Source organism: Lissotriton helveticus, chromosome 5_1 (genome assembly GCF_964261635.1).
Source record: "Lissotriton helveticus chromosome 5_1, aLisHel1.1, whole genome shotgun sequence".
Taxonomy (NCBI): domain Eukaryota; kingdom Metazoa; phylum Chordata; class Amphibia; order Caudata; family Salamandridae; genus Lissotriton; species Lissotriton helveticus.
Genome location: NC_136065.1, coordinates 2001676591 through 2001694216, shown reverse-complemented (window position 1 = coordinate 2001694216; position 17626 = coordinate 2001676591). Strand labels below are relative to the sequence as shown.

At 55.9% G+C, this 17626-nt stretch overlaps 1 protein-coding gene across 1 annotated transcript in view; it reads right to left on the bottom strand.

The window, feature by feature from the left end:
- LOC144756161 (E3 ubiquitin-protein ligase TRIM39-like) overlaps window positions 1–17626 on the bottom strand; it is a 388718-nt gene that overhangs the window by 118987 nt on the left and 252105 nt on the right. The gene's annotated exons all lie outside the window — the stretch shown is intronic.

Sequence of the window (17626 nt, the reverse complement as noted above, 5' to 3'; positions counted from 1 at the left end):
CCTGGTTATGCTATTTTTAGCATCCCAGCTATAACAGGCGGAGTAGGAAGACCGTCTGGGGGCTTATGACCTCGATAGGGGTTCACCTAGGTTGTAAGGCTGTACAATTCGAAACAGGTTCTTTGGACATTCTATGTGTCCAACTACAGTTCCGCTCCAAGCCTCCCGAAGCTCTAATCAATTTATATTCTAGGCCGACCCCTAGGGGTAAAGAGTCTAATACGGTAGAGGCTTTATCCACATGTTTATGCCTTATAGACCCAAATCAAACGGTTATTGTTGGAGGTGACTTTAATTGTCAGTTTGAGCCTCTTGAGGGCTTGTCCCTTGAAAATGTAGGGGAAGAGGATCTCTCTCTGGCAATCCCAGAATCCAGATGCCCAATAGTAAAAAAGTGGTCCCCCTTAGCAATCCAGATGAACTGCCTTGTTCTAAAACATTCATTAAGAGCGTGTAATGGGAGATCACGCTCTGATTCATCTAATGGCTATACCTTCTATAGCAAGAAACGTGGGTCTATATTAGATTATATTTTAATTGATTCAAACTCCTGGGACAGGATGATTGATTTTAATATTACTACACGATTGGATAGTGATCATCATGCCCTAATAATGGAAATAAAAGCCCTAAACCTCCTAAACACTCCCATAGCTGGCCCTACCGACCCTAGTTTAGTCTCTACATCAACGGGCTGATCGATGAACTGGCAACTGAAAAAGACCTTGATGCCCCTAAGCTAGCGTCCCGCCGAATTTCAGCAATGATGTTTGCTGATGACTATTTTGGTAACAAAATCCCCAATGGGGATTTAGAGGGTTCTAGATAAATTTGAGCTGTTCTGTAAGGAAAGAGGTCTAGATATAAACTTACAGAAAGCTAAATATATGGCGTTCAACAGTTCTAAAAGTTCTCATCCAAACCCTCAATTAAATGGGAAACCCCTGGAAAGAGTTTCATCCTTCATCTACCTGGGTCTTACTATTACTGAAAATCTGGATTGGGGGGGCTCATATTACTAAGTCTACATTAAAATTAGCTCAATCGACGGATGGCATAATGAAGGTCTTTAGTAGATCAAGCAAGAGAGCAGTCAGCCCAGCACTAGAAATGTATAAGGCTTGTTAGACGGGGACCCTGAGGGTCGGCCGGATACCGAGGGAGAGATCCCCGAGGGGGACCGTCTCCGGCGATCGTACAGACAAGTTACCTCCCTCCCCACAAACAGGCACCACACCAAGTCGAGTTCAAGGCTTTATATAAGGTTCTTAAGGCAAGGATATCAGCGATACAGGAGATCTTGGACCCGGGGGTCCTCTCAATTCTAGTCTCTGTAGGGAAAGGGGGTAGCGGGACAGTCTTGGTACCGGATCGGTACAGGTAGTGGTAACAGGCGAGCTCACAATCCTCGAGCTGGAGTGTCTGTGGATCGGGCCGCGGCAGCGCCCGCCGGCCAAGGTGATAGTCTCTTAAAGCAGAGGGCCGCGGCAGCGCCAGCAGGCCAAGACGATGGTTTCACGAGGCAGGGGCCGCGGCAGCGCCAGCAGGCCAAGACGATGGTTTCACGAGGCAGAGGCCGCGGCAGCGCCAGCAGGCCAAGACGATGGTTTCACGAGGCAGGGGCCGCGGCAGCGCCAGCAGGCCAAGACGATGGTTTCACGAGGCAGAGGCCGCGGCAGCGCCAGCAGGCCAAGACGATGGTTTCACGAGGCAGAGGCCGCGGCAGCGCCAGCAGGCCAAGACGATGGTTTCACGAGGCAGAGGCCGCGGCAGCGCCAGCAGGCCAAGACGATGGTTTCACGAGGCAGAGGCCGCGGCAGCGCCAGCAGGCCAAGACGATGGTTTCACGAGGCAGAGGGCCGCGGCAGCGCCAGCAGGCCAAGTCACGGATGAGTTCTTCTCGGGTCTCTCGACTCCAGGATACAACTGCTTTCCTGGTCTGGTCCTGCCCCAGTTATAGGTCTGGTCCCCTTTGATGTCCGGACCCTCGCGCCTGGGGGGCCGGGAGGTCCGGGATGAGGGAGTCCAGACACCCAGCATGGGGGTGGAGCCAGCGCCCAGGCGGCCGGGGGTGATCGACACCTGGCGGAGGAGAGCCGTTGACGATTCCTTTCTCCCATTGACTCGCCAAGTGGTCACTCTGCCTCCCGGGGGGAGGTTGGTGCCTCGATGTCGGGCCCGGCCGGGCCCAGGGTGAGGGTCGAGTTGAGGCCACGCGGCCTCGTGCTGTAGTGGCCCAAGATGGCGGCTGGGCCGAGGCCGTGGTGTGGATGGTGACCCGGGCCAGCTGGGTTCGGAGCTGGTGTCTTGTGGGTGAGGAATTGCAGTGTACTTCGGGTGGTCGTCGGGGACTCTGGCTGGGGGATGCAGTGGGAGCCAGGGTCCAGGTCCCATTGCGGGGAGGGGGCAGCCCGACCATGCGGCCTGTCCAACATGCGTCCCCCCCAGCTGAAGGCGGGGAGAGTCAGCCATCTTCCTGGGGACTCTCCTCGCTGAGGCGGAAAAAGCGTGACAGGCCGTCGGCGTTGGCGTGGTCCTGGCCTGGACGATGTTCCACCGTGAAGTCCATCCCCTGCAGGGAGATGGACCAGCGCAACAGCTTCGGGTTCTCCCCCCGCATTTGCATCAGCCATTGCAGGGGTCGGTGGTCTGTTTGCACCCGGAAGTGGGTGCCGAAGAGGTATGGCCGGAGCTTCTTGAGTGCCCAGACTACGGCGAAGGCCTCCCTCTCAATGGTGCTCCAGCGCTGTTCTCGGGGCAAGAGGCGTCTGCTGATGAAGACCACCGGATGGTCGACCCCTTCGGCGTTGAGCTGGGAGAGGACGGCCCCCACACCATGATCGGAGGCGTCCGTTTGCACAAGGAATTCCCGGCTGTAGTCGGGAGCCTGGAGCACGGGGGCCGTGCACATGGCGGTCTTTAGCTTCTCGAAGGCTGATTGGCAGTCCGGGGTCCAGTTGACGGTTTTGGGGCTCTTTTTGGAGGTGAGCTCTGTGAGGGGCCCCACGATGCTGCCATAGTCCTTCACGAACCGCCGGTAGTATCCGGTGAGCCCCAGGAAGGCCCGGACCTCCGTTTGGCTCGTCGGGGGTTGCCAGGCCTGGATGGCAGCAATCTTGAGTTGGAGGGGGGCCACCAGCCCGCTTCCCACTTGGTGTCCCAGGTAGGTCACGGACCCTTGGCCAACTTGGCACTTGCTGGCCTTGAGGGTGAGCCCTGCTTGCTGGAGGGCGTGTAGAACCTCCCGCAGGTGGCGGAGGTGGTCGGTCCACTGGTGGCTGTACACAGCAATGTCGTCCAGGTAGGCGGCGCTGAAGTCTTCCAGGCCCGCCAGTACCTGGTTTACCAGCCGTTGGAACGTTGCCGGGGCGTTTTTCATGCCGAAGGGCATGACTTTAAAGTGGTAGTGCCCGTCTGGGGTAGAGAAGGCGGATCGTTCTTGGGCCCTAGGGGTGAGGCCGATCTGCCAGTAGCCCGCTGTTAGGTCGAAGATGCTCAGGTAGCGGGCGGCCCCCATCCGGTCAATTAGCTCGTCTGCCCGGGGGATGGGATGAGCGTCGGTCCGGGTAACTGCATTCAGCCCTCGATAGTCCACGCAGAACCGGAGCTCAGGGGCAACGCCCGGGGCAGCTGCCTTGGGAACCAGGACGACTGGGCTCGCCCAGGGACTGTCTGAGGGTTCGATCACTCCTAGGGTCAGCATCTTGGACACCTCGGTCTGGATGCAGGCTCGTACCCGGTCTGGTACGCGGTATGCCCGGTGTCGAATAGGAGGGCTGTCCCCGGTGTCCACATCGTGGAGGCACCAGGGGGTGACTCCGGGGGTGAGGGAGAACAGGGAGGCGAACTGCCTCAGGAGCGTTTGGCAGTCTTGGCGTTGCTCCGGGGACAGGGCCTCGGAGAGCTGGACCCCTTCCACCGAGCCATCCTGCTCGAGGGCCCTCAGTAAGTCCGGAAGGGGTTCGGAGTCTTCTTCTGTCCCAGTGTCGGTAGCCATCAGGAGGCTGAGTTCGGATCGCACAAAATGGGGTTTGAGCCTGTTGGCATGGAGGACCCGTAGGGGGTTCCGGGCAGTCTCCATGTCGATTAAATAGGTGACGGGCCCCTTGCGTTCGATTACCTTGAAGGGCCCGGACCATCTGTCTTGGAGGGCACAGGGCTCAACCGGTGACATCACCCAGACCTGTTGTCCAGGTTCGAACTCAATGGAGGACGTGTGCTGATCGTACCACCTCTTCATGTCCTCCTGACTGGCCTCGAGGTTGGCTTTGGCGGTGTCTCGGAACCGCCGGGTCTGGTTGCGGAGAGCCAGGAGATATCGGTAGATGTCCGGGGGAGTTTTCTGGGGAGGCTGCTCCCAACCTTCCTTGACTAGGCTGAGGGGGCCCCGGACGGGGTGCCCGTACAGTAGTTCAAAGGGGCTGAAGCCGAGGGATTTCTGCGGGACCTCCCGATAGGCAAACAGGAGGCATGGAAGCAGTACGTCCCACTGGCGTCGAAGGGATTCTTCTAGACCCATAATCATCCCCTTGAGGGTGCGGTTGAATCTCTCGACCAGTCCGTTTCCTTGCGGGTGATAGGGGGTCGTGAATTTGTAGGTGACCCCGCATTGCTGCCAGAGGGACTTCATATATCTGGAGATAAAGTTCGTGCCCCTGTCACTGACGACCTCCCGGGGGAACCCCACCCGGGAGAAGATCCCCATCAGGGCCCGGCCCACCACGGGGGCCGTCACAGTCCGAAGGGGGATGGCTTCGGGATAGCGGGTGGCGTGGTCTACCAGGACCAGGATGAACCGGTGTCCTTGGGCTGTTCGAGGGTCGAGGGGCCCCACAATGTCTATTCCCACTCGTTCAAACGGGGGGGTGACGACAGGAAAGGGTTGTAATGGTGCTTTGATTTTTCGGCCACTTTTCCCGCTGGCCTGGCAGGTGGGGCAGGCCTTGCAGTGGTTGGTGACATCCTTCCGCATGTGGGGCCAGAAAAAATGGGTCACCAGGCGGTCGTAGGTTTTATCCTGCCCCAGGTGTCCGGCAAGGGGGACATCGTGGGCTAAGTTCAGGAGGAAGTCTCGGAAGCGAAGGGGCACCACCAGCACCCGACTGGCCCCTAGTTCTGCAACTTTCTGCTCGCTGTAGAGCAGGTCTTGGTCCCAGTAGATCCAGTGGGTCCCCGAGGTATCCCCGGCGCTCTGGGCCAGGGCTTGCTGCCGGAGTCCTTCGAGAGAGGGACAGGTTTTCTGTTCGGCCCGGAATTGTTCCTGCGTGGGGCCTCCCTCCTGCCGCCATTGTGCCAGGTCAGGGACGTCCCGAAGCTGGTCGGATCCTTCTTCGGTTTGGGTCAATGGACTGGCTTCTGGGGCGGCCTCCTCGGGGATGAGCGCGGGAGGAGGTTCTGGCCACTCGGGCTCTTCTGGGCTGGGGACCGCGCGGGCGGTCATGGACCGGGTCGTGACGCAGACCCATTCGGGGAGACCAAGCATCCCCAGGTGCTCCCTCCGTTCGACAGCTGCCCAGGGAGAGCTTTCAAGGTCGTTTCCTAGGAGGCAGTCCACGGGGGCATCATCGCGGACAGTTACTTTTAACATCCCTGTTACTCCCCCCCACTCGAAGGGGACGCAGGCCATGTGGCATAGGCTTTCGGAATTGTCGGCTGATCGGACAGGGCAAAGAATGTTCGGCAAGATTTGGTCTGGAGTGACGAGGTGGCGTCGGACCGCCGTTACACTGGCCCCGGTGTCGCGGAGGGCTTCCGCCCGGCGGCCATTAATGTTGACCCATTGACCGTACTTCTGGGTGTTGGCGGGAAGGGGGGCCCGCGGAATCATGTCTCTCTCCCCTAAGCAGACCAGTGCCATGGCGGCGGGTGCCCATTCAGAGGGATCGGTCTCGTACTCTTCCTGGTCTTCCGGGATTAGTTCTTCCCCTAGGGCCGCCGCTGCAACTTGGCGGGGGGTAGTGTTCGGGTTCTTTGGGCAATTGGGATCACTGGCGTAGTGGCCGGGTCGCTGGCACCTGTGGCACGTAATGTTGGCCCGGAAACCGGCCCGGACGGCAGGGCTTCCTCGGCCAACCGGGGTCGAGGGGTTTCTGGGGGGTGACGAGGGGCCGGTGTCTCTCCCCCGACCCTGACTTCCTCCTCCCCCTCGGGGGCGATACGGTCTGGATAATTCGCTGGGTGCGTTCCTGCCAACTCGGGTGCTTTCCCACCGGTCGGCTTCGACGGCTATTTGTCGAGGGTCGGTTAGCTTACTGTCCAGGAGGTGTTGCCGGAGCTCCACGAAGCAGTTGTTCGACAGGTGCTCCCATACGATAAGGTCAAAGAGTTGTTCGTAGGTGGTTACTTTGTTGCCCTTGATCCACCCCTCGAAGGCTCGGCTAAAAAAGTTCACGTACTCCACCCAAGTTGTACCCGGAATCCGTTTGCAGTCGCGGAACCGTTGGCGGTACATCTCCGGTGTGAGCCCGTATCGAGTGAGGAGGGCGGCCTTCATGTGGTCGTAGGAGGTCATCAGCTGGTCCGGGAGTTGTAGCAGGGCGTCCCGCCCTTCGTTGACAAACCTCCCCCATAAACCGGCCCCCCAATCGCTTCGGGGAATCCGGTGGGAGGTCATTGCCACCTCATAGGCTTTAAACCACTGCTGTATATCATCGTTCTTGTGGTATTCCCGGATGACATCTTTGGGGATGTGAACCTTGGGTTCGGTCGAGGCAGACGGGGTCGGTCGTTCGGGGAGCCCGAGGTCTTTATTCTGTTTCTGGACCTCCAGTGCTTTGAGATTGCGCTCATGTTCGTACTCTAGTCTCTTTTCCTCTAGCTCCCTCTGTCTTTGCTTGTCTTCCCGCTCTTCCCTGAGCCGTAAGTGTTCCAGGGTTATTTTTTGTTCTGCCAGCTTGAGTTCCCCATCCAAGCGAAGTCGGGCAAGTTCTAATTCGTGGAGTCTGGTTTTTTCTCTTTCTCGGATCTCTTCCAGGGAGAGATCCGCTCTTTCTTTAGTTGGTGCGGGGCTCGTCTCGGTTGTTTGTGTTCGGGGTACGGCCGTACCCGTTTCCGCCCAAGCTTCTAGGGCTCGTTTGAAGTCTTCCTTTGTGCTAAGACCTGTGGTTGGAAGTCCAAGTTCTATGCAATATTGCTTCAGTTCCCGGTGGTTGTAGTCTTCCAATTTTTCCATCTGAAATTTCTCCGTTGTTCCGCTCTCTATTGACATGGTTGTTGTGTGTGGTGGGGCGAGTGACTTTCTGTACGATTATGCGTAGGTTCGGATCCCGTCGCTGGCCACCAATGTTAGACGGGGACCCTGAGGGTCGGCCGGATACCGAGGGAGAGATCCCCGAGGGGGACCGTCTCCGGCGATCGTACAGACAAGTTACCTCCCTCCCCACAAACAGGCACCACACCAAGTCGAGTTCAAGGCTTTATATAAGGTTCTTAAGGCAAGGATATCAGCGATACAGGAGATCTTGGACCCGGGGGTCCTCTCAATTCTAGTCTCTGTAGGGAAAGGGGGTAGCGGGACAGTCTTGGTACCGGATCGGTACAGGTAGTGGTAACAGGCGAGCTCACAATCCTCGAGCTGGAGTGTCTGTGGATCGGGCCGCGGCAGCGCCCGCCGGCCAAGGTGATAGTCTCTTAAAGCAGAGGGCCGCGGCAGCGCCAGCAGGCCAAGACGATGGTTTCACGAGGCAGGGGCCGCGGCAGCGCCAGCAGGCCAAGACGATGGTTTCACGAGGCAGAGGCCGCGGCAGCGCCAGCAGGCCAAGACGATGGTTTCACGAGGCAGGGGCCGCGGCAGCGCCAGCAGGCCAAGACGATGGTTTCACGAGGCAGAGGCCGCGGCAGCGCCAGCAGGCCAAGACGATGGTTTCACGAGGCAGAGGCCGCGGCAGCGCCAGCAGGCCAAGACGATGGTTTCACGAGGCAGAGGCCGCGGCAGCGCCAGCAGGCCAAGACGATGGTTTCACGAGGCAGAGGCCGCGGCAGCGCCAGCAGGCCAAGACGATGGTTTCACGAGGCAGAGGGCCGCGGCAGCGCCAGCAGGCCAAGTCACGGATGAGTTCTTCTCGGGTCTCTCGACTCCAGGATACAACTGCTTTCCTGGTCTGGTCCTGCCCCAGTTATAGGTCTGGTCCCCTTTGATGTCCGGACCCTCGCGCCTGGGGGGCCGGGAGGTCCGGGATGAGGGAGTCCAGACACCCAGCATGGGGGTGGAGCCAGCGCCCAGGCGGCCGGGGGTGATCGACACCTGGCGGAGGAGAGCCGTTGACGATTCCTTTCTCCCATTGACTCGCCAAGTGGTCACTCTGCCTCCCGGGGGGAGGTTGGTGCCTCGATGTCGGGCCCGGCCGGGCCCAGGGTGAGGGTCGAGTTGAGGCCACGCGGCCTCGTGCTGTAGTGGCCCAAGATGGCGGCTGGGCCGAGGCCGTGGTGTGGATGGTGACCCGGGCCAGCTGGGTTCGGAGCTGGTGTCTTGTGGGTGAGGAATTGCAGTGTACTTCGGGTGGTCGTCGGGGACTCTGGCTGGGGGATGCAGTGGGAGCCAGGGTCCAGGTCCCATTGCGGGGAGGGGGCAGCCCGACCATGCGGCCTGTCCAACATGGCTCAAGTACGAGGGGCGCATTATATGGCACCGAGCTATGGGGACATTCCAAACTAGATCCCCTTCTAAAGGTAGAAAATCAATACCTTAGACAGCTGTACAGATTACCAACGAGTACCCCGCTGATCCCGTTACGATTAGATTCAGGTTTAATGGCGATTGCAGACACTTCGAGTCTTAGACCTTTATTGTATTGGCGTCGCCTATGGTCCACTCCTGAACTACTGACATATAGCAAGGAGTTATTGGAGGTTATGTCAGTCCGGGGTGCAGTTATACTCCCTTGGCTTGCACACATAAAATCTCTACTAACCAATATGGGCTTGGGTGATTGTTGGACTGACCCAGATCATGCCTGCCCCCAAACACAAGGAAACAATTGAAGGCCCAGTATGAAGAGTATAGAAGGGCTCAACTCTACTCTTGCCCCAAGACGGGCACGCTATCTTTAGCCTTCTTGGAAGTTAAAGATGTTGCCCGCTTCGAGACAATATTAGATCTGATTACACCGGTGGAGGCAAGAAAGCTTTTTTTACAATTTAGGTTTGGGGTCCTTCCGCTCCGATGTTATACAGCAAAGTGGAGCAAGGACCAAAAGGTACAGTGCCCTGCCTGTCATTTTCCTGACGAATCTTTTAATAATTTTATACTATGTAGCTTACGATTAAGTTTATTACTGTGCTATGGTTCTAGTTCCCCTTACAGAACACTCCTGTTTTTTAACTATTTATTTATTTATTGTATCATGCACTTTCCGATATGTAATGGTATAGTTCGCCTACCCTTGGTATCCCTATTAATTAGTCTTTTACTCACGAAGCTTGAAGACAGTTGGAATGATTTTTTTTTGTGAACTGTGCCTTTTTAATGTTCTAAATTGATATTTGTAAGCATTTATGTATGTATGTCGTTTATGATTTTAGGAGCTGTACATTTTTAGGTCGTACCGACCGAAATAAAGTTTTTCTGAACTGAACTGACACTGTTATTTTTCAGTGCAGTAAAGAGTAAGGTGACGTCGGTTTTGACTTTCACTGACTCCCAATATGACAAGGACATGGTTTAACGATCACTTGGACGGATTTGTTTCAACAACTAGGGAACCTTGTGAAAACAGACAAATCACGTGATCCGTTCTGTGTAGCTCCGGATTTCACTTGCTTTTCAAGACAAATTAAGATAACGCAAAATGCTACAAGCGGAGCTTTCATTCCACAAACCCACGGACCACTCCTGCCTCGGCTCGCACAGACTCACCTGAGAGGCCCGGCCTGCAGCTCGAGCGGGTGCAAGCGGGCGAGAGGCAGAAGAGGGCATGGGCAAGGCTAGCCAGGTGGGGGCTAGGAGTAATAATTAAATTATGGCGGGGGAGGGGTGGCCGCACTGGCACGGTGATGATCACTCTGGCAGTGGGTACTCGGTGGGATGCCTCTCCTCACTGCTATCGCGCACTTTTAATTGCGCTTCTGTGCAATGCGCATGACAATGCTATGGCCACACTATGCCCCACCCTGAAGAGGCGCACTCGCGCAGACACAGAGACATCTGCACGCCACGCACCATTGTTGTTAAAGAACCACTGGGGCCCAGCGGACACGCTCGCCATTTAATTAATTAAGAGGCCGGCCATTTAATTAATGGAAGTCAGAGGCTTGCAGGTTGAGTGAGGGGGCCCCTGCCTGGAGCACGACCCCCCCCCCCCCGAACCACGCAGCCTGGGGGCTTCCGCGTACCATTTAGTTAATGAGGAGGCCGTGCGCACCATTTAATTTTGAAACTATGAGGCTTGCTAATGCTTCCTCCGCTGAGTGAGGGGGCCCCTGGAGCACAGGCCTCCCACCTCCCCACAACGCGGGGGCCTTTGTTATGCCCCTGTACAGGTTGCCAGACTTTTTATTGTTTAGAATAATGGCTTCTTACGACCAATACGCGGCTTGAGGTGACGTATTTGACCCCATATTAGTTTAGACTTTGTGTCTCCAAGTCCTGCTTTATTTTGTAAATAGAATATAAAGCCAGTAGTCAAATGGTATATAAACCCATATATTTGATCATTGATTGGGGATGTCTTCACGCTAGAATTATCGCCAGTGTCACATCGGATTGTCGAGCCAACTCCTCTAAGTGAGAGAGTTGATTCCAGAATCCGTGCTGAAGGCGTCCTTCACCGTCAAGCAAATATATTTAGCTTCGATGGCAGAGTTCAGATAACATTTTACCATTACAAGTCCCTGTTTCTTAGTGCTATCTTTGAGTGTGTTATTCATAAACAAAAGATTGTTTGGATTGCCAGTGTGTCCCTGAACTTACCTAGGGTGACAAGAAGTGCTCTACAAATCTAATGATTGATTGATTGATTAGTGTGACTGATAGCAACCAGAAAACTCAGCATGCACAGGATAGCTCAGTGGAGAGGGTTCTGGCTGCAGTCCAACTCGCTTTGTAATTCAATGTTGATGCATTGAACAAAGTCCTTGCATCACAGGGTTAGAAACCCGACCCCTTGGGTCTGAGGACACCCCAGATCGTATCAGAACTGTGGGGATGAAGGGCTGTGTTCAGAAAGGCGGATTGTGCAGATTCAGGGCTGCCTGCACGGGGATGACTGCGGAGAACATAAGTCTGTTTAGAGTGGGGCTGCACCTATGAAGAGGAGGAAGGGTCAGACAGTAAAGGACTGGCCTGGAATGGGCAGTGCCAGTGAGTGATTGGAGCGATAGAGAATGAAGTGCTCTGGTGTGACGAATGACTGTGGAGAGAGGCGCTGCAGAGGGAGTGGAAAGGATGCAGGTCTGTGCAGAGAGAGGAGCTCTAGAGAGAGTGGAGGGCTGTGGAGAGAGAGGAGCTCGAGAGGGAGTGGAGGGCTGCGGAGAAAGAGGAGCACTAGAGGGAGTGGAGAGAGTGGAGGGCTGTGGAGAGAGAGGACCTCGAGAGGGAGTGGAGAGAGTGGAGAGCTGTGGAGAAAGAGGAGCACTAGAGGGAGTGGAGAGAGGGGAGGGCTGTGGAGAGAGAGGAGCTCGAGAGGGAGTGGAGAGTGTGGAAGGCTGTGGAGAGAGGCGCTGCAGGGGGAGTGGAAAGGATGCAGGTCTGTGCAGAGAGAGGGGGAGCTCTAGAGGAAGTGGAGAGAGTGGAGGGCTGTGGAGAGAGAGGAGCTCGAGAGGGAGTGGAGGGCTGTGGAGAAAGAGGAGCACTAGAGGGAGTGGAGAGAGTGGAGAGCTGTGGAGAGAGAGGAGCTCGAGAGGGAGTGGAGAGAGTGGAAGGTTGTGGAGAAAGGCGCTGCAGAGGGAGTGGGAAGGATGCAGATCTGTGCAGAGAGAGGAGGAGCTCTAGAGGAAGTGGAGAGAGTGGAGGGCTGTGGAGAGAGAGGAGAGGGAGAGGAGAGAGGGAGAGGAGAGAGTGGAAGGCTGTGGAGAGAGAGAAAGACGATCTAGAGGGAGTGTAAAGGATGGACGTCTGTGCAGGTAAAGGAGGAGCTCTAGAGGGAGTGGAGAGAGTGGGGGCTCTGCAGAGGGGTATGCCCAGATGCGGGGCCAGTGCTAACCACAGCACTTGATTCAAACTAGCCTGGCTGATGAAGTGTGATGCCCTGAAACCGGTCCAAGGATGCTTGTTTCCGGTCCAGGGAGGACCTGGCTTGGCAGTTCGGGCTGGACTGTTCCCGCAAGGAACAGGGTCGAGACAGATTTGCATATGGCTGGGTCAAAACTGGGGTGGTGTGGTAAGCATAAGAATGATGGATTTAACCCAGATTCTTGTGACTGGGGTGAATGTTTGCATTGTCAGCATTCCGTCCATCAACTGTTTCTTTTGCATATGTCGCCCTAAGTGTGAAGGGTATACCCCGACGAGGGTCCAGTGCTCACCACACCACTGGATTCAAGCTAGCCTGGCTGATGAAGGGTGATGCCCTGAAACCGGTCCCAGGATGCTTGTTTCCGGTCCAGGGAAGACCTGGCTTGGCAGTTCGGCTGGACTGTTCCCACAAGAAATAGGGTCAAGACTGCTTTGCATATGGCTGGGTCTAAACTGGGGTGGTTTGGTGAGCAAAAGAATGATGGTTTTAATCCAGATCCTCGTGACTGGGGGTGAATGTTTGCTTTATCAGCATTCCGGCCATCAACTTTTTCTTTTCCATATGTCGCCCTAAGTGAAAAGGGTATGCCCACGTGGGTCCTGTGCGCACCACACCACTGGATTCAAGCTAGCCTGGCTGATGAAGGGTGATGCACTGAAACCAGTCCCAGGATGCTTGTTTGCGGTCCTGGGAGGACCTGGCTTGGCAGTTCGGGCTGGACTGTTCCCACAAGGAACAAGGTCAAGACGGATTTGCATATGGCTGGGTCCAAACTGGGATGGTTTGGTGAGCAAAAGAATGATGGATTTAACACGGATCTGTTGGACTTTGGCCCTTAGGGCAGGTTCACCCCTAGACTTTTTGCTTGAAATGGTGACCTGGAGATGGTGATTTTTGGATACTGCGCACTTTCACTGTGTCCCAGTGGAAAGTGCGTGCGCACTCTGAGTGCATGTGCTGAGCTAGGCCTGCCCGCCCATAGGAATGCATGGGGAATGTATGTGTCCCTGGTAGTTCCTGATGCGTGGGGTGTACAGGCTTGAGTCTGGTATGTGTGAACTCGTGAGAGTGAATGCTGCGAGATGGTGTATGCAGCATGTATGTGTCTAGTAGCGAAGCGCCATTTCTAGACATGGCTGTACGTGTGCTGTGAGGGTGCTGGCGTGTGATTGGCTGGAGCTGGCTGGGATGCCAGGCTCCAGGAAGTCTGTGTGGGTCTGCCCCGGTGGTGAGTGGGAGATTAGCATGAGTGATGTGTGGGAGGAGTGTACCTGTGTCCTGGATGGGCTGGGTTTTCCCCACACAATGCTGGCTCCGCCCCCCTGTGGTGTGACTGATGACCCAAGCCCTGCCAGTGAATAGAATGGGTGGTTGGGCCATCAAGAGTGCTCCAGAACCAGCTGCGACTGGTTCTGCCCCCACCCTGCACCTAAAGACAAAGGGAAAAGGTGTATAAAAGAGGGGCGGTGACCCCAGGAAAATGTTCTTGTTTGCTGCTTGAATCTTGCCAGGGGCGTGCTGCTGCTTGGGCTCAGGGATGGCTTGCCTCCCTGAGCCCTGCCCAGCCCCTGGACTTCTGATGACCACCTCCTGAAGGACTTTGTGGCTTTTTGTGCTTTCATAGCGCTGGGAGCGCCATATTTTCCTTCCTAGCGCTTGGGAGCGCTTTCCATTGACCCCTGGTGCATGAGAGCGGTATTCTGTGTGCCTAGCGCTGGGGGAGCGCTTTATTTGCCTTTTAGCGCTTGGAAGCGCTTGATGTCCTGCTAGCGCTTGGGAGCGCTATTGATCTCAGCGAGTGCCCACCTCGCTGTTTATTTTAATCTCGAGGGTGCCACCCCTCTGAAATGCCCCTGAGATTCACCGCCGTGGCCCGAGCGCCGCAAAACAGGAAGTCAGGCACTGCAGTGCCTGATGCGGGGCGGGACTTCCGGTTGGCCGGAGGAAGTCCCGCCCGCCGCCGCGCTGTGATTGGCCAGCACTGCCCCGAAGGAGAGAAGAAAAGTCTACCTGCGGCCCGGGTCTCCCATGAGCTGAGGGGAGCCCCGGGGCCGCCAACCAAGAGCAGCGCGAGCCATTGACGGCCCGGTCCCGAGATGGGGGACCGGGGAAACAGGTAGCGGGCCGGGCGCATTGTGAAGGCGGGGCTCTCATGTGCTGAGAGAGCCCCGCAAAGCGCTACCACCGCCAAGAGGGAGACGCCGCGTCTGGAGACCCGGTGAGTGTGTTACCGGGGAGGAGGGGCGTCGGGGCCCATTGCCGGTGCCCGCCCTGCCCCCCCCCAGAGCGAGGCTCCTTGTGCTCAGAGGCCCGTGGGGCCTCATCTAATGCCGAGTCCCCCGAGAGGGACTCCGCCCGTTGTTCCGAGCCCGAGAGGCTCTTGGGCCCCTAATTTCCTTCGAGTCCCCCGAGAGGGACTCCACCCACTCCGTCTGTTGTTTCGAGCCCCGAGAGGCTCGTCGCCCAGTTGGCCAGATCGAGTCCCCAGAGGGGGGACTCCAGCAAATGCCCCCACCTTATTCACGAGCCCGGAGAGGCTCCAGCCTGCCATTTGCTTTGAGAGCCCAGAGAGAGGCTCGGTGCCAGTTCTTTTTGCTTCGAGCCCAGAGAGGCTCAGGGGGTCATCCTGTCTGCTCAGAGCCACGAAGGCTCGTGGGGGCATCAGTTGTTTTGAAGAGCCCAGAGAGGCTCTTGAGTCCCACATTGTTGTATTAAGGAGCCCAGAGAGGCTCAGGGGCAGCCCATTTGTTCTTAGAGCCCAGTGAGGCTCTGGAGGGCCACATTTATTTCTTCGGGCCCGGAGAGAGGCTCCAGGCGCCAAAGTGGTTGTGAAGGGCCCAGAGAGGCTCTTGAGCCCCAACTGTTGTTCTTGAGCCCTGGCAGGCTCAAACATTGTTGCACCAGTTGCCCAGCACTTTGTGGGCAACTGCTACGTTTAGGACCCTGACACTTTGGACACAGGGCGTCCTAGCCCCAACAAGGCCAGAGGGCCTAGGGACAGTCACAGGTGGTGACTTACGTGAGTTTGGCGCAATTGTTATTGTTCTATGCACCTCTGAATGTATTGTTTATGCGTCATGTGCCCTTACACCTCTGAATGAATGTCATGCATTGCATCATGTGTTTTCCCCTTACACCCCTACAGGTATTGTAATACATAGGTGGTTGTTTTCTCCCTAGTACAGGTGGTGCTAGTGAGATCCTGGTTACCAGTGATTACTGGTTGTGTGCTATTTTGTGCTATATTCTATGTACTAAGTGCTATTTCTGAAAGTGCTACTTCTGATTCCTGACAGTGGTCCAGGTGGCCCTGTCTTGTACATATCCCTTGTAAATTCTGCCCGTGCCTCTGGCACATTGTAAAGTGTGTGTTTTATCTAATGTGTTTTGGTGTAATACAAAGGCTATTTTTATATAACCTTGTGTGGAGTTTCCTTTGTGGTGGGCCTTTGGTTGTTGTTGCTGGGGTGCGTGCGCAAATACTTAGCCTACATCGCCTCCAAGTTTAGCCTTGCTGCTCGCGCCACGTTACCTAGAGGGTGAGTAGGGGTTATCTTGGCGTGTAACTCCCTTGCCCTGACTTGGGTGTGGTGGTCTCTGACTGACTTTGGCGAAAGCCCTGGCCAGCCGGGGATCCCATTTCCAACATTGGCGGCAAGCGGTGGGATAAGGATTTGTGTTTGCCTTGTACCACAGTAGCGGCTGGCTGCACCACAAAGCTCTGCATATTAGATAAAAACATTTTGGGATTATTGTATGGAGTTGCTAAAAATGTCATTTCTGTGGAAATGTGTTTCTTGTGCACTTTGAGTTAGGTGTCCCTAGCTCGGGAGGGTAGATCATCCCCCTAAGTGCAGTGTGTTTTCTGGATTCACCAGAAGGGTGGGATCCAGTGGTGGCAGCATAAGTGTGTCCAGTGCATGTGTCCCCCGTCCCTGCCCTGGAGTAATGGTACCTGTGTCAAGTGTGGTCAGGTTGAGAAGTCAGGGGTGGTAGAAACTGCCTTACCAGTCTGGGGAGGGGTGTGTGTGGATGAATGGTGTGTGGCACTGGATGTGTTTGTGAGTTCTCTGGATGGGGAGCTTGCTGAATGCTAGTTTTGTTCAGATACCTAAGTCCTGTGTGTTGAACTTTTCCCAAGAACGTCTGCAGATAGTGGAGCCTGCTTTTTGATTTCTGTGGTCTGTTGAGAGACAGAATTTTAGAGTTGGTAATGTTCTGGGAGGAGAGAGGCATAGGGGATGGAGTGATTCCAAAAGGAGTGTCTGAGGTGTCTTCCAGCCCAGCGTGGTGGAAGAGGTTCAGTGTAGCCCAGCTAGGTCTCGGTGTAGGGGCTCACGTCCTGTCTCAAGAGGAGAAGGAGTGGGTGGGACTGCATGTCTCCAGGTGCCCGAAACCCAGTGTCAGGGCCTGGAGTGTTTCTGAAGGGAACATCAGGTCGGGGGCCTAGGCTGTACCAATAGGTCATTTGAGGAGGATCTTCCAGAGTGTCTGGAGAACGTGGAACCTCTGTAACCAGGGTTCCAGTAGTTCTGGTGTCTGGCAGTACCGCTCCAGTTGGGAGGGTGCAGAAGTCCAGATGGAGGGGTGCGAGGGGGATAGGTTCCCCAGTGGAAGAACCAGTGGGTCAGGGGCCAACCAGAAGGGTTGTGTCACCAGGGAGTGACCATGGTGATGCCACTTCTGTCCTGAGTGTCAGGCAGACTTGTACACGACACATTAGTTGTGTCACCCTCAAGGAAGTCCTGGTGCGCCAGGCATCTGACCAAAGGGTACGTCCCTCGGTTGGGGAGCCAGTAGCCGGTGTTTCCGGATCTGGACGTAAGGGCAACTGTATGTAGTGTCCTGAAGTTACAAGAGGGAACTCCTGCCTGATGAGAAGGAACCGGGTAAGCTGTATGGGGTATTGACCTGCAGTGGTTGCCTTGCTGCTGAAGGAGGAGAGAAAGTCTTAGATTTTTGTTTCCAACTTGTAGAAGTCCTGGTGCGCCAGGCATCTAACCAAAGGGTAGCGTCCCTAGGTTAGGGAGCCAGGGTCAGGTGTTGCCTGTCCTGGACGGCAGGGCGACTGTAGCCAGTGTCCTGGCCGGTTTGTCTTCTAGGGGTACCCCTGTGAACACAGGTGGGGCTCATCTTAAGTGAAGAGACCCTGTGTTTCCCAGAAGGGGTGGTACAGGCCTAGCAGGGATCTTTAGGGTTCTTGGCTGAGTGTTGTGGTACTACCCTGAGAGCAGGTGGGGCCTACCTTAAGTGGAGGGACCCTGTTCTACAATGGGAGGGTGCAGAACTCTGGAAGGGGGTCCGAGGAAGTCTGACCCCTGTGCATCCGGTGAATTTGAATCCCAGGTGGTAAACCAGTTAAGGGAGCTGTGACTCAGTCATGACCACCCTGGTGTCCTGTAGGCACCGCACTGAGCAACGTCCCCCTCGAGCAACGCCGCCTCTGCGCTCACCGA